Source organism: Schistocerca gregaria, chromosome 6, assembly GCF_023897955.1.
Source record: "Schistocerca gregaria isolate iqSchGreg1 chromosome 6, iqSchGreg1.2, whole genome shotgun sequence".
Taxonomy (NCBI): Eukaryota; Metazoa; Arthropoda; class Insecta; order Orthoptera; family Acrididae; genus Schistocerca; species Schistocerca gregaria.
This window is the reverse complement of record NC_064925.1, coordinates 421,950,718-421,968,488: the sequence shown is the minus strand read 5'-3', so window position 1 is coordinate 421,968,488 and position 17,771 is coordinate 421,950,718.

The following is a 17,771-nucleotide window of genomic DNA, read 5'->3' as shown; positions in this document are numbered from 1 at the left end:
TAACAATCACCAACAGCATAAAGAAGTAAATACAGCGGGAAGTAAGTATGAAAGTAACGAATAACCAAAAAGAGATTTCTGCAAGAATACTTTACTGGTGTTCAATTTCAAAAGATTCGTAGATCTATGAACCATTATACTGCACTTACGTAGAAGTACAAGCTGTTTTATAGCATTCTCACTCTGTCTTTACAGGAAAGAATTTGGGTTCGAGTACCGTTATGCTTCACAGATTCGACCTATCTGTGGTCGAGCTTAGAAAAAGTTGTTCTGGTTCCATCTTCTTCGGTTTCTTTGTACACAGAAATATGCATATGGAATATGAAAAAGTAGTTTACAGGAGGACAGGGTCCCCCGAAAAGGAATTGTAATGTACTGATGAACTTCATAGTGAGCTGATATGGCACAAGAGTATGGGAAAATAGGCCGAAATCATAACTACATTTACTAAAAATCCATTTGAAAATTGTTGTTAGTTTTTCTAACTATTCTGATTCTAGGAGATCGTACTTAATGGTGTTAATTTTTTTCACGTCAGATTGTAACCTCAGTGTGTCGTTCTTCGGTTTGGTTACAAATCGTTTTTCTTTATCTTAAAAACTTCTATTCCTCTGAAGTGCGTCAATGCGTATCCAAATGAGGTTCCGCCATTGCACTTGATTAGACATTGTTTACTTGGAATAAGTGTTTTCCATACATATTTGTTACATTATTAAAACGGTTAACACAGTGTCCCTCTTCTAATGTAAATCAAACCATGAAAAACCTCATTAATAGCCTCGATTACAAAATATATTTTCCAAGTTTTACCCTCAGCGCAGCTCATGCGTTCAGCATATAGAGTCCTCTTTCGGGAATGGGTTTGTGTGTGTGTGTGTGTGTGTGTGTGTGTGTGTGTGTGTGTTGTTCTTAGCACAGGTTAGTTTAAGTTAGTTTAAATAGAGTGTAAGTCTAGGAATCGATGACCTAAGCAGTTTGGTCCCTTAGGAATTCACACACATTTGAACATTTCTTCAGCATGTAGATTTCATACAGTCAATACATCCGACCGTAATACACTAAAGACATACACTGAAAGTCATCGGACTGTGATATGCAGGTATACAGATGGCGGTATTACTGAGTGCGAAACGTATAAAAGGGCAGTACCTCGGTAGAGCTGTCATTTGCACTAAAGTGATGAATGTGAAAGGTTTCCAACGTTATTAAGGCCGCATGGCTTGAAATAACAGACTCCGAACGCGGAATGCTAGCAGGAGCTAGATGCAAGGGATATTCCCATTAGGGAATGCATTATTCCGAGATCCACAGTGTCAAGAGAGTTCCGAGAATACCAAGTTTCAGGCATTACCTCTCACCACGGACAACTCGGTTGCCGACTGTCTTCTCGTAACGACCCAGATCAGCAGTATTTGCATAGAATTGTTAGTGCTCGCAGACAGGCGCCGTTGCTTGCAGTAATAGCAGAAATCAATGTCCGTTAGGGCAGTGAGACGTAATTTAACGTTAATGATCTGTGACAACAGGCGATCGACTCTGATGTCTTTCCTAAATGCACGACATAGCCTGCAGCACCTCTTCGAGGCTCTTGACCATATCGGTTGGACACTACACAAAACGGTGGCCTGGTCAGAGAATCCCGATTTCAGTTCGTAGGAACAAGTGATTAGATTCGAGTATGGTCTAGATCACACGAAGCAACAGACCAAATTGTCAACAAGGCCCTGTGCAAGCTGAGGGTGTCTCAATCATGGTGTGGGCTGGAATGGATTGGATGGTCTGGTCCAACTGAGGTGATAATTGATTGTAAATAGTTATGATCGGCTACATGGAGATAATTTTCAGCCACTCATGAACTTCGTGTTACCAGACAACTGTGTCGCGTCAGCTGGCGACATTCCTTCGTGATTAGTCAGAACAACATTCTGGACATTTCGAGCGAATGATTTGGCCACCCAGATAACATTATGTAAGTCCCATCGAACATTATGGGACATAATATTGAGATCAGTTCATGCACAACAGCCCACACCGGCAACACTTTCGCAATTGTGAACGCTTGGAGGCTTCACGGCTCATTATTTCTGCAGGGGACTTCCAACGACTTGCTGAGTCCATGTCACGCCAAGTTGGTGCATTACGCCTGGTAAAATGAGGGCCGAAATGATATTAGGAGGTTCAAATGACTTTCGTCACTTCGGCGTATGTTCATTCCAGTCTGCTCCTCACACTGGTAAATATCGGCATTTCAGGAATGATTATACGATCTTTTTAGAATATGTGTTACAAACTTGTAACATTTATAGTCGAATTACAAGTAGATAACTAAAAAAAAGTGGTTTAAGTTCGTCCATATTCGCGTCGTAGTTTGAAACATTATTACATTGAGTTACAGTCTCTCAGAGCATTGTAGCGTCTTTAATAAGAATCCTGAAGTGGTCGCGCCTGATAGAAATTAGACTTAAATGTGTGTCTGATGTAACCACTATTAAAAAGCCTCGTGGTTGGTTCTTCTTTAACGCCTTATACTACACCACTTTCGTACGTTTCTAACGAGTTGCATTATATATAATTGACCACACTAGTATACCACTCCACCAAGTACGTTTATTATACTGAACAAAGAAACGAATTTACAGTCATTTTGATTATATTCTCCTCCTCCTCGTCGATACCGCGAACTTCGTAAGCTACTAAGATAATGATCGGGATATTAAATCCTAGGGTAATCCTGACCTCCTGACCATTCCATTTATAGCTATCGGTTTTTAATCGGAGTAGTTCCGCCATGTTTTTACTTGCATAATCTCTCTTCATGTTGAGCCTCCCGCATAGACTTCAACGAATTCGCTGCGCTACTCTTACAACACGAATCTACGTGGCAAAATATTACTTTTTTATGACTAAAACGATCTAAATCGCTAAATAAAAAGTGTTGGTTTATTACGACTGTTGATCAGCTGCCAAATCAGTTATCAAAGAATTTTGAACTAGCGAAACAAGGTTCACTGTGAATATTTAAATCTATGCTTAATTGTGGTGCCAATTAACAACTCATAAAATATTCATGATGACTGCGGACTCATACCGTAAATGTGTATCCTTAATTAACAAGAATACTGCGATACTCCGTACTGGCAAGCAGACCACGAGCATACTGTTTTCAGAGCATTGATTTAAAACCCGAGCATTCTACGAGCCGGTTTTACAGGGAAAAAGTGTCACCCTAGTCTGCAGCTAAGCCTTTTCCCGAAGTTTTCCTTGGTTAGCAAGATTTAAGGAGAGCTATTGTGGTATTCTGAGTACGAGAGATGTACTTCCACTAATGAAACTCCTAAGTCCTTCCTATGTAGCTCAATGGCGCCGGCTAGAGTCCACGTCGGGCAAGCAGCGTCTCCTTCTCAAAAGGGGTGCGACGTTTCTCAACTGTCTGCAGTGAACCAGAGATTAACAGGGTCTTTTTTTCATCTGTTCTTATACTCTTTCTCTCTGTTATTTCTTTCAATCTTCTCTTCATACCATGGACACTATCACATCAAAGACGGACTGGATACGGGTGAAAATCGAGTACAGAATGTACTTTTTTTAAGGTCGTGTTAGTGATGGACGCGATGTCTTGTATGTACCCAATGGCGGCCACTTTAATATATTTAACAGGAATGATGTTACCAAACAGCTTCAAAGAAGCTAAAATCCTCCCGCCCTATCATTCGGTAGCTGGTTTCAGTTTTCGCAACATTGGATGAGTGTAGCTCGAAGATATCGCCAGAAGATGATGAGCGTGGCACTCATCCAAACGTCGGGGAACCTCATCGCAGCCACCAGACGGAAGCCCAGAAAGAGTTTATCAGGAATATGCACCGGAAAAATCTACATTAACTATACAGTTGTGTGTGTTAGTCGCATTTCGATGTATTTATTCTTGGAAACAGGATGACAAATGCTATTAACGAATAAAAAACCTAATGTGTATCATTTCAAAGCACCTGTAAACGATTAATATTAGTAAAGTGTGGTATGATAATAATTGTACCCCTGAACACAGCAGAGCTTTACTAGTCATGGTCCTGTAGACCGTGGTGTGCCACTATCATCCTCCGACGTCTGAAGCGGCATATTCAGCCAATTGTAGCGCAACACACATAGTAAAGGGAATTTCGAATTATGGAGCAGCCTGGCCTTTTCCGCATATACAAATCACTGCCAAAAAGCAATGAAGCGACGAGCGAGAGAAAAGATAGTAGGCCTAACTTGGAACTGAACGCACTTGTCGATTGAACCACCGACCTGCATTCTAACATAGTGCACGGAGAATAGTTAAGTTTTTATATTGTAGATTTAACGTGACTGGTGTTTGAAATGCATGTAAGGATTTTATCGTTTGTCAGAACGAAATGTCGTATTAATTCATGTCGGTCTTCAGCCCTCTGGCTTGATGTGGCCTTTGGCCACTTCTTCTCCTGTGCAAATCCCATCATCTTAGAGTAGCACTTCTACCCTAAATCCTCACCTATATATTCGATATATTCAAATCTTTACTTGCACATGCACATTCTACCTTCTACAGCTCCCCTTAGTACCGCCTGAGACATCCCTTGACGTCTTAGCACACGTATTCTCACACTGTCCCCTCTTATCGTTAATGTTGTCCACTTGCACCCTTTCTCGTCAACTGTGCGGAGAACCACCTCCACCTAATATTCAGCATCTACGTATGTCATCACACTTCAAACGTTTCGATTTTCTTCTTATCACATTTTCCGACAGTCCATGATGGACTCTCTTACACTGTGCCGCTCCAGGCAAACATTCTCAGAAATTTCCTAAAATTAAGACATTGTTTGATGCCAGTAGATATCTTCTGGCCAATAATGCACTCTTTGTTTGAGCTAGTTCGCTTTTCACGTCCTCTTTCCTTCACCCGTCATGTGTCACTTGTTTCCAAAAAAGCAGAATTCCTTTTTTTACCTCGAAAATTTCTGTGAAGAGAAACTCTTAAGTCCTGCTTCCATCGATTGTGCAACAACAGAACTGCCGCCCTGGTGCCCTTACCATTCCTAAAGATAAACTGGTCGTCAGCTGAGAGATCCACATTTTTTCCATTCTTCTGTGTATTATTTTTCACTGCAACTTCGATGTATGAGCTGTTGCACTGATTCTGTGACATTTCTCGCCCCTCTTTTCCCTTGATATCTTAGAAATTGTGTCAATGACCTTTTTCTGAAAGTCACATAAATTCTACATATCAACTTGAGCACTCGTTTGGTTGCTATTTTCACAAATTATTTAAGAAGTTCGGAAGAAATATTACCTTTTGCCTTATTTGATCCCTACTCTTCCAGTGCTCATACGCAACTGGATCTTCTGTGCCTTACAAATCTAATTCAGTTACATCTGTCACTTCACGAGACGCTCTCCCTCGCAGAGATCATCACTGTACTCTTTCTAAGAATTCCTCCTACACTCTTAGTGTTGAAACACTTGCTTTTAATTTCACCGAAGATTATTTTGACTTTCCTATACGTCGCTGACGACCATTTCTTCTTAGATTTCTTCACATTTTTCTTATTACAGCCATGTAGGCTTAGCATCCCTGCACTTCCTACAAATTACGTTCGGAAATGACTCACACTGTTGTATTTCTACGTTCCTGAGTATTATCATACTTTCTTGAAGTATTTCTTCTTATTCGAGGTTACTTCGCAATTACCTTCGTTGAATCTGCATCCGTCTAAGTTCTGTGATTTCCCATTTTAGACCTGTCATTTCCTCTGCAACTGAACTGCCTTCTAATATATTTACTATCGCACAATGTGCAATCTGAGACTTTCAAACATACATCATCCTTCTTCAATACTTCAGTATTCCACTTATTTGTATTTGAACCTTCCTTGTGTTTCTTTTAAACTTCTTTTCACGCTTCCTCATTACTAAATTGTGATCTACTCCTGGGTTCACCTAATAATCCAGAATAAAAGTTCGGAATCTCTCCCGACCATCATGTAATCCAACTGGAATTCTCTCTTGTCTTCGGGCCACTTTCTACGTATATCTCCACCTCTTGTGATTCTTGAACAGAGTATTCCGTATTACAAGCTGAAATTTTTTACAGAACTTAGTTTTTCTTCTCTCTGAGGCACACTGCCAAGCTCATATTCCTGTGTAATCGTTATTCTATTCCTTTCCCTGTTACTTCATTCTAATTTTCCATTATCACTAGATTATCATTTCCTCTTACCCTCTGAACTTCTGGTTCATTATCTACATATATCCCTTTGCATCTCTTCACGTTTTGCTTGTTTTGAAGGAATCTACATATGTTACTTTTCTGCTGAGTCTCATCAGAATAAACCCGTCACTGAACTATTGAAGCCGCGAGGAGTGGCCGCGCGGTTTGAGAAGTCATGTCACGGCTTGCGCGGCCCCTCCCACCGGAGGTTAGAGTCTTCCCCCGGGCATGGGTGTGTGTGTTGTTCTTCGTATAAGTTAATTTAAGTTATTTTAAGTAGTGTGTAAGAGTAGGGACCGATGACCTCAGCAGTTTGGTCTATTAGGTATTCACACACGTTTGATTTGATTTGAACTATTCACAGTAACTCACTCTCTGCCCTATCTTCCTATTCATAGCGAATCTCACTCCTGTTACGCCACTTTCTGCTGCAATATGATACAATCCTACATTTTTCTACCAGAAATTATCAGGCTATTCCTATGTCACTTTACTTTTTCAAACGGCCGGCTGGGGTGGCCCAAAGGTCTTAGGCGCTTCAGTCTGGAACCACGCGACCGCTACGGTCGGAGGTTCGAATCATGCCTCGCGCATGGATGTGTGTGATATCCTTAGCTTAGTTAGGTTAAAGTATTTCTAAGTTCTAGGGGACTGACGACCTCAGATTTTAAGTCCCATAGTGCTCAGAGCCATTTGAACTCTTTCAAACCATATCTTGGTTGAACCTTGGTATTCCTTTACCAGATGTTCTTGGATTCTAACGACATTCAAACCTGATACTTCACGCATGCATAATGTTTCTCTTTCATTAGTTAGTATTTTGTTCCTGGTTTCTTCTTGTTTCACGGGCGCTTATCCGGAACGCTTTGCCAATGAAGAGACCGTCATGATAAATTTTTCAGTTACAGGCCACATGTTCTGTGGATTCACATTAAGTGTCTTTAATGGAGTGGTTTCCATTGCCTTCTGCATCCTCGCGCCGTTGATCATTGCTGATTCTTCCGCCGTTTAGGGGCAGTTTCACACTCCAAGGGCACGATAGTGCGCTATCACTCTGGCCGCCCACCGGACTCATTGACATGGCCGTTGGCAGAGCGAGATGGGTGTCGAAGCCTTGCATGGCTATGGAAGACAGAAGGTTCTCGAAGCTCCTGAAACCGACTAAAATAGTCGAAGGAGATCGTTTTTATAAACAGCTGATTCAATTGAGCCGAGAACTGAAAGACAAACGGCTACAATAAGGCGATAAACATGAAATGGTGATTATGCAGCATGACAGTTCTCGACCACACGCCGCAAAAGCCGGCAAAACATGCTTTGAATCGCTGAAACTGGAAGTCGTGACCCGCCTGTCGTATTCTCCTTACGTTGCCTCCTCTGACTGCCTCTTTTCCCGATCAACGGCACACGGCCTGGCTGACCAGCATTTCCGGTCATATGAACAAATGCAAGATAGGATCCATTCATGGTTCTCTTTAAAGTCCAAATTCTTTCTCCGCAGGTTTCGTATGCCGCCCGAGAAATAGGAGGAAGTAGTGGCCAGCGATGGCCAATACTTTGAATCGTAAACGGGTTGTACGTGTTCCACAATAAAGCCTCCAACTTCGAGAGAAAGAAGTGGTATCAAAGTGTAGATTTAATATTACCGCCCCTTGGAGGATGATACATGACGTTTTCTCAAACATTTACTAGCTGTGAGACGAAACGTGCACAAAATATATTGATATATCTGATTAGAACCGTTAAGTGTGTCTCACAGTTACTAATTATGACTGAATGCTTCTCATAAAATAACTTAGTACAGCTTAAGGAACTCTATCACCATTAAGTAGCGTGCAGTCTCCCATTTCCTATCGTTCTGTTTATGAACTACGCCTTCAAAACACCCCTTTCCTCAGTAGCTTCATATTCCTTCGGGTCGTCCTGCTGTCCCCCCCCCCCCCCCCCCCCCCCCACTTTCGGAACAGCATAACTTGGCAATGTGTGTTTCATATGCTGACACCAGTCCAGACCACGGTTTGGTTGGAGATCTGCCCAACATCCTCGTCGACACTGACGCCACTGTCATGCAGGTTTTGAAATTTTGTGAAATATCAGGTCAGATCACCGAAGTTCTGGGGAGAGGAGATGGTATTTACTTCATTATAGACAAAGATGCCCCCAAGACAATGGTGGACTTACTCTTAGTGAGGCAGCTGTGACCGCGTTTCTGAGCGCCCCACAATCAACATAAACAACTGATAACTGAAAATAGTGCCCTTTGGAACTGTGTATTGATCGAAACAGTTAGCGCCATTCAACGAGTGTATCAGATCAGAAATAATGCTACAGCCAGTCATCTGATTAACGGTCGCTGTTCATTACTCGCTGTTTAATCATCATGTACTTCACACGGATTTTCTTACGTTTGTTTTGTACTAGTTCCCATACTTTTCTGTGAGAAACAGAAGGAATGCCAGTTGCGCAGCAATACTGGCAGCAGCAGCAGCAGCAGCAGCCGAGTAGTAGAGTTTTCCAACACCGGACCGCTTGCAGAAGTTAGATGTCTCCTGGCTGCTGTGTCGCTTGCGTCTCGTGTTGGCTCCAAGTGTTGTAGTCGGCAAAGTTCTGTAATGACAGCATCGTCTATGTTGTGGGTCCTCCGTACTAACAGCAAGGCGCCGCCTGCATCTTATGCCCTCGGCGTCTTATTGCACGGCATCTGTGGACTCTGGTTATCTCGAAGTTCTGCACTTCTGATTCTAGCTTCGTGCTACACGATCCTGCCCATCCTTGGGTCTTGCTGTGTGACATTATGTTAGCAGGTTTTGTCACACATTATGACGCCTTCAGCTTCTATTTGACGCAATTTTGATATCCGTTATTTTCTTGAGGCTCTAGAAATTTAGGCCTTACACCGCAATAAAAATTAGTTTACACTAAACTGCTATTGTTAACATTCAGTGCAAGTATCAGTGTTTCCCCAGCATTGGCGTCCGAATTTGAGGCAAGGAAGGGTATTTAGTCCCCCCCCCCTCTTCCCGCTCCTCCCTCCTCCAACGCCCTCACCCCTTCCGCATAATCTGAAGCACAAAATTTTCAGTCGTATACTATGTACATCAACATAAATTTACTGCGATATAATAAGATTTGTATAATCTTCAAAATCTCTTTCTAATATCATTATATGTCTTGAAACTGGCAAACTCATTTATAAAAATAGTGACAGTTTTAAAACTTTGTCACCCCCACTTCCCCTGGAAAAAATTTTTCGTACTGCCAATGCATTGTTTTCAAACTACAGGAACATATTCTTTCAGAACGCGTATAATCATTGTAATGTGGCTAGCTGTCGCTTTTGGAGACAACATTGAGTGTGGAAGTGTTACGGTACTGATTGTAGTGAACAGAGAGCCCTCTGTCTTTGCCTTCGGATATAACTTTTATTTCATGTTTTTCAGAGTACTGATCGTTCCCTAGATAACTGATCAAAATTATATGGGCACCCCGTTGTATTGCGAAACTGAGCACTACATGTCGCGAGAGACGGACCCGCAGTTTCTCGCAGTATTGTGTTGCCAGTAATGAAGCAGTAACAGCAGAATGGGTCAGTCACCTAGAATGTGGACAGTCGTTGTGTATCACCTAAATTACAAAACCGTTGGCTACAAGTCATCTATATATGAAGACAGTAACTGTTCTCGAAAGAACAGATACCATTGATGACCGTGCAGCTTCTCTAGAATAAATGTTAATCAATTGAAACCCTCAGCTGCCGACAGGTGTTGTTGACATACCTTTATGGGGACAGCTGAATATGTGTGCCCCGACCGGGACACCAAACCAACATCTCCCGTTTAAATGACAGATGCTGCATCCTTCTTAGCCACGGAGGACACAGATGAATAGCTTGACTGCAGGGACTTACCCTTGCGCGCTTCCCGTGAGACCCACATTCCAAACTGTCCACAATCTAGATACGTAATGTGTCATCGGTGGCTCAAATGGATAGAGCCATGCAAGCAGGAGGTGCAGGGTTCAGGTCCCGGTTGGGGACACAGGTGTTCATCTGTCCCCATCAAGGAATGCAAACAACACCTGTCGGCAGCTGAGGGTTGTCAACTACTCTAAATCTTCGAATGTCTGCTGTTGGTGACGGTCATAGCGACAGGTCACAAGAGTCAGCGCACAGGTCTGTTGGGCGGGAGGGCTAGCCTAGCAACAGCAACATCATTAACAGTGTGCGTGACGACAATTTATTTTTAAAAGCTTGACCAGTGAGTGCATGAAAACAATTAAGCAAATTTCCTGCTGTATGAAATACCTGAACGAAATAATGATGACACAGCAAACAATTTGTAGTGGAGGAAAATACATCACAACACTCAGTAAAGCAGATGTTTTAACAATTTAAATAAATTTTAGACTTAAGAAAATATGCGCTTAGTGCTTCCTGAACTATATGGTTCAAATGGCTCTGAGCACTGCGGGACTTAACTTCTGAGGTCATCAGTCCCCTAGAACTTAGAACTGCTTAAACCTAACTAACCTAAGGATATCACACCCAGCCATGCCCGAGGCAGGATTCGAACCTGCGACCGTAGCAGTCGCGCGGTTCCGGACTGATGCGCCTAGAACCGCATGGCCACCACGGGCGGCACGGTGTCTTGAATTGATAGCACTTCAAGTTACAAGATATTAAAGAACGAAACGCTCCACGCCACTTTAACAAATGATTAGATAATTATCAACAGGTCAGTGCAAAATAAGCTCTGAACTTAAAGGTTGACAGCCATCAGACAAAAGTCAGATGCGTTTAAGAAACTAAAATAGATGCAATGAAGTTGTTACCACTTTAATAAGCTCTGGCAGCAGACCGACATGATATGTCACGTCGGTCTGTCGCTAAGACAGAGGCCCTAAACCCGTGGCCGACCAGGGCAGTGGAGACCCGCCCTAAGTTTTCGCCCGTTAACTGTGGAGATGACACAGGCCAATGGATGACCACAACAGACTAAAATTCTGAATCAAGAAATAGTTAAACACAAGGACGAATGCTTACAGTTCAACTTCAGGGAAGTGAGAGTGGCGTTACTACATTGGTCCGCACAAATGGTGCCTTTACACATTAGCAATGGCTTCGAATTTAAGCTACCAGGGACTAAGAGCCTCCTCCGATGTAAATCCTGTGGCCTCACAGGTTGCCGTTGTACTACTCGAACCCTCTCTCGGACTTTCCTCATACCACCAGCCAACCGATTGCGCATGCAAGGACTGCGAACCAGCCCAGTAGTGGTATATCGAATCTAGTGCCACGGATCAGTGGTATGGTGGTATCGGTAACGTGATGGTGATGGTGATGGTGATGATGATGGTGATGGTGATGGTGATAGTGGTGATGATGATTGTTGGGTTGTGGGGCGCTCACCATCGAGGTCATCAGCGCCGATACAAGGTCCCAATCTTTACAGTTCCAATCTGGACATATCCCGAATCATGATGAGATGGTAAGTACAACACTAACAGCCAGTCCCCAAAAGGAGAAAATCCCTCACTTGGCCGGGAATCGAATCCGGGACCCCTTGATCCAGAGGTAGCAACGCTAGCCACTAGAGGTGGTAACATGAAGAATGAACCAGAGTTCAACCAAGACAAGGTTGTAAAAATTCGCATGAAATTAGCGGAAGGAGTCATCCATTTGTTCCAAAGATGTGCCAGCATTCCAGCTAGCTCAATGAAAGTGTAGTCCGCCCCCGGTATCTGAGTGGTCAGCGCAATAGTCTGTCAGTCCTAAGGGTTGGTTCAAATGGCTCTGAGCACTAACTTCTGAGGTCATCAGTCGCCTAGAACTTATAACTAATTAAACCTAACTAACCTAAGGACCTCACACACATCCATTCCTGAGGCAGAATTCGAACCTGCGACCGTATCCGTCGCTCGGCTCCAGACTGTAGCGCCTAGAACCGCACGGGCAATTCGGCCAGCCAATCCTAACGGCCCGGGTACGATTCCCGACTGGGTCTGAGATTTTCTCCGCTCAGGAACTGGGTGTTGTGTTATCCTAATCATCATCATTTCATCCCTATCGACGCGCAAGTCGCCGAAGGGGCGTCAAATCAAAAGACTTGTACCAGGCGAGCGGTGTACCCGACGGGAAGCCCTCATCACACGACTTTTTTTTATGACAGAGAAAATTGATTTTAAAAAAAGAGGTACAGTAGTTGAGCGGTCCCTCATAAACCCCACATATGGGTATTCAGTGCTAAACGAAACTTCATATTGCGTAAAGAGCGACGTCAGTGGGCAGTGTGTGACTGGAAACAAATGATTTGGATTGATGAATCGAGGTGTACGTCACTGCATTCGGATGGAAGGGTTTTCGCTTGGCATGGAAGACGTTATGTGCTGTCATCAGGTGTAACGCGAACAGCAAAGTACGGAGGAGATGGTGCTGCAATATGGGGACCTTGTTTGTGGTCAGGATGTGGCCTCTTTATTGGGATTAAGGAAACATTAAATTCGGAAAGATACAAGCACCGTGCACAGTAGAGGAACAGATCAGAGGCGACTGTATTAGGATGTCAGCGCACCCTGTCATAAAGCAGGCTATGTTTTGTCCAATAAAATTTCTGAAATGGACTGACAAGGCAGGAGTACCGACTTGAACTAAATGGAACCCATTTAAATGTATTAGAATGTCGACTTCTCTGATGGCTTTAGCTTTTGCGGAAGAATAGACTGCCGTTCTTCCAAAGACATTCAGTCATGTTATTGAAAGTGTCCCCAGCACAGTTCAAACCACTATAAATGTGAAGGCTAGCCACACGCCATATTAATGTCCAGTATTGGTATCCGCATACTTTCGATCAGGTAAACTCTTGTTTGGATCCTGTATACAAGCATGCAGAGCCTCCATTTATTCACGACTAAACAACCACAGAACACAGTAAAATTCCCATACCTAACTGGCCTGGATCGGCATGATTGAGGAAGCTTAATGGTGGAAGAATAACACCAGAAAGTATGTAAGGACTTGCAAAGTCGTTATAAGTACAGAAATGAATGTCCCGCACAGAAATCCGTCGTCCAATCGAGCAGACAAGAGCCAAGGGTCAAGCACTGCGTCACGAGGATGAACGCAACAGTCTTGACTTGGTGAACAATGTATCTGTTGAATTTCGCTCATTGCTTACAAAACATTCTCGTCTCTAGGTGGCATGAGGCTGAGAGTCTTCGTGAGAGCCAGCTATTCTGCGTTGCATAGCCCTCCGCATCCTTGACTTATTTATTTGTTTATTTCACGATGAAAACTTAAATACACAACATTCGTGTACAAATGTGTATAATCATAAGCTTCTATAATCATCGGATCTAGTTCTCTAATCCACTCGATCTCTTCATCCGATGACTAGTGAATGTCCATTACTGTCCTTTTGTATACTAGAAGAGGAAAGTCAGCAACGACCTGGTGAGTTGACTGTAAGAAGGCACCAATGTCAGAATATGAAGAGCCAGCCCATCCTCACTTGTGCAGTAGATAGACTCATCAGCCGCGTCCAGTTCGAATCAGATTCATGGTCCTCCATTGACGTCTGGGGAGATAGAATCCTCGTAGCTGCATGGAAGGGATCTCAATTAGTTGACTACTGATAACTGTTCCCACAGAATTTTCCATGACTGGTGTAATGGATATCACTGAAAGAGGTTCCAACAAGGAGGTTTGCAGTGCCCCATGACGGTTTCTTTCATACCAAGTGTTGCTCTTCTCTCTGTGCAGTATTTAGCTAAGGATACTTCTGAATGTACTTCTGAACGTTGTTGCAGACCTTCAGGAGAGCTTATTAGAGTTGGTGGTAGGATATTACAGAGAGCACACATAATTATTGATAATTTTTCACATTGCCTATTGGACTAGGTAAACCTCATTGGCCCTGGTACAAAGACGCGCCTTCTAATCGTAGTGCCACAACATATTCATTAATTATCTTTGCTTGTTTAAAGGATATTGTATAATAGTTCCAATGGTTCCAAATCATTATAAACACTATCCTCATTTTCGTCAATTTGGCGTCCGCTGCTGGACAAAGTGTGTGTGTGTGTGTGTTTGAGGTTTACGGGCGCTAAATGGACAAAGTGCTCCAATACACTTTTCGATGTATTAACATATTTAGCAATACGAGTCCATTCTGATTCTAGGTGATGCTTAATATCATTTACCCAAGCACTACTATGTTTCAATACTGTCTTTTCCTACCGATTGGAATGTAGTAGAGAAGTTTCTTGGCCCATCTACTATCCATCCTTCTGGCTACACGCCTTAACTAATAACACTTACTGATTTCGATCTTTCCTTTCCAGAAATATTAGAAGCGTAGTTTTGAACACCCTGTCAGTTTCTTGTCCACTGTTTCGTTTATCCAACTCGGAACTCTCCACTGGACACTGAATAACTTTTAGGTTTTTAATGCTTTCCTCGTTAGAAGTAAAAATCTTAGTCTCCTATGTCAAACATTGTAATACACACTGGTAGTAACGTTTCTGGTTCAGATAAGGTAGATTCCTACTCTTGAAAAAGTCATTTAACTTACCAAAAGTACTTTACGACTTTTTCATAATTTTGCTTATGTCCTTTTCTCTCAACACAACCTTCAGTTAACCTAGTTCAATTGCTGATAATGCCCTCAGGGCCTTCAATTTTCAGACCTACTGTCACGCCTGCTATATTACTTTTGTTGGAGCAGATTAGCAAAAGCGATGATCGTACACTTATTCTAAGATAATGCTTTGCATAGCTGTGTGTGACATGCGATTTCCATTTTGTACTAAATAGAAGGATAATTTGACCACATCTATTACGCACCTGATAATGAGCAACGCTTAATTAAGTACTATTTTAACATAAAATCATTGTGGAAACTGTCGTTCTCAGGATATATCGAGGCTTTGTTGTCCACCCTGAAGCAGTCACTTAAACAGATAACGTGTTCTGCATTATATTTGTTGCTAGAAGCTCCACATATCTGGCATATTTTATCATGCATTTGTTTTAATAGGCGTGTTGGCAGTGAGGCGGAGGGATCCAAGATTGTATTTTGGAGGAGCTTGCCAGTTACGGCATTCGGCTGAGATAAAATGACACTGTTGTCATTGAGCGCAATCAGAAAAGTGTGTGTGTGTGTGTGTGTGTGTGTGTGTGTGTGTGTGTGTGTGTGCGTGCGTGCGTGCGTGCGAGAGAGAGAGAGAGAGAGAGAGAGAGAGAGAGAGAGAGAGAGAGTGAATGAGAGTGAAACTTTCGTTGTATCTGTAAAACGAAAGTACACGTCGCTTCTGATGGCAGATGTTCATTGCGAACATTAATTATATTTACGTATATAAGAGAAGACTTCCGACAGTCTTGGAGCTACAGCGTTGTAGGAGAGATTGTTAAAGTATGGAATGGGGCGAGTGGCAAACTTAAACATGTAGTCATTCCTTGAGGTGCACTCAGTTATTGCCTCTGGTTGGGCATTACACACTAAAATTAGGGATCTGGATCCGGCCCCATGCTTGAACGATACATTTGTCGTGAAATGGTCAAAAAGAGGATGCTCGGCTAAAATGTAGGAGTGGAAAACAAGCAATCGGTGCACCTAAATCTGATACCTGTTTGCAGGTAGGGGCGGAGATGGAGGATGACTCAACAACTCTGAAAATGAACCAGAGAAGTGCTGGACAAAGTGTAGTTCACTGTTCTGATGTGTCACATTTATTAAAGAAAAGCATCAATACAGCATGTGTTACATCAACCGGAAATTTTGCGGTTATACAGGGCAGGTAAGTGAAGTGCCATTTTCACCCCGCGGGTAAGTATTGCTCAAGACGGACCATCGATTGAGCAACTGGGACCGGTGGCGTCACGGCTGGAAAGTTAACGGAGCAGAGCCGAACTTGCGCGCCGGCTGCCGGCACAGAGGAAATCGGCAGCAGTTTAGCTGCGCTCGAGCAGGTGACCTGCCGGGGGCGGACAAGAGGCGGAGGCCGAGGCGGCGGCAGGGGGCGGAGGCTGGATCCGGCCAGCTGGGCAGATAACGTTAATGGAGTCCCGTCCGCGGGAGGCGCCCCCGGTGGTCCCCCGCTTTGGCCGCGATCCCAGATAATATGGCCGCGCAATTAAGAGCTGAATACCGATATTAGGCCCGCGTTTGTTCCGCCAGATAGCGCTGAGCGCGAGCCCTCGCGGTGATTACATTGCCGCGAAGAGTGGAATGGCATCCACACTTTGCCCGACCATGCCGAAAGACCATCGCTGCTGTCCCTGATCGACGGATCCCAGCGTCGAATTCGAATCGAATCTCGTTCCACGTCCCACATTTTATCTGCCGTAGGTCTACGTACACATGATTCGTCCGAAATTCTTCGATTGGTTGGCTACCGTGTACAAACTTGAGTCTGAATGCCTTGGAGAAGTCCTGTGTGGAAGGAAGAGGGCCTGCTGTATGTCAAGATACTATCCGACAAGCATTTTTCGATTGTGTGCTAGATAGCGTCGTTCCGTACTGGGGTCCATATCCCTCCATTGTGTTAAATATACAGATTGATCGTTATTAAGGTTTAAAAAATCTATGAAGAGACGTACATCACGCTGAGACAAGTAACTTAGTACGTGTGGCCGCAAATGTGGGAAGTAAAAAGTGCACAACAAGTGCTGAACATGTGACGTCAAAAAATGACGTACCTAGCTTCACATTTAGTAGTTGGACTTGTCAATCATAACATCCCCACCAGGGGGCACTGCCACACATTGCTGAGATAGAGAATACTCTGTTTCCGTTCTTGCATTGTCCGAAGTGGTACGGTAGTGGCCGTCGTAATGGTAATGCAACTATACGATGAATTGCTTTACATTTACGGACACAGAGCAGCGAGAGGAGTGATGTGTAGTCCTAACTACTACAAGCGAAAGTAGTAACTCTGAAGCACTGCAGGTGCCAGAGCAGCTTGAGGTATATCCGGACCCTTGTGGCCCCATGTGTATTGCATTAAATTACTTATCTCAGTATCATCTACATCGCTTTGTGGATTTTCAGACGTTAGTAAGAATCACGATGTTCAACTGATGTACATTATAATCGCTGACAGGTGTTATTTACAACTTAGCAGACTGCCAAACTATGTATTATTTACTTACAGTTATTGGATGCATAAATAAATATTTTCCTGAATGCTGGAACGTTATTATGTTCTACATCATTTGGCATTACCGACACCTAAAGTTTGTTGCTACACTATAAAAATATCGGGTACTCGGCATCGTTACTCATGTGATAAGTTTTTCCACGCAATTAGCGATACTTACTCGTACTATTAACATCACATTGTCCCTTAACGTACTCACCTTTCTAATCCACACGTCTTTTGGTTTTTTTTTCGTTTTCTGGATGAGGCTCGTCGTTTTTTCCTCTCCCGAGTTAACCGCTTAATCTCATCCAACATCCTTAATTATTTGTGACTCTTCAATTAGTGACCACAACAATCTTTATAATTTCAAAACCTTACGATGTTGTTTTTTTTTCGCTGACGAATC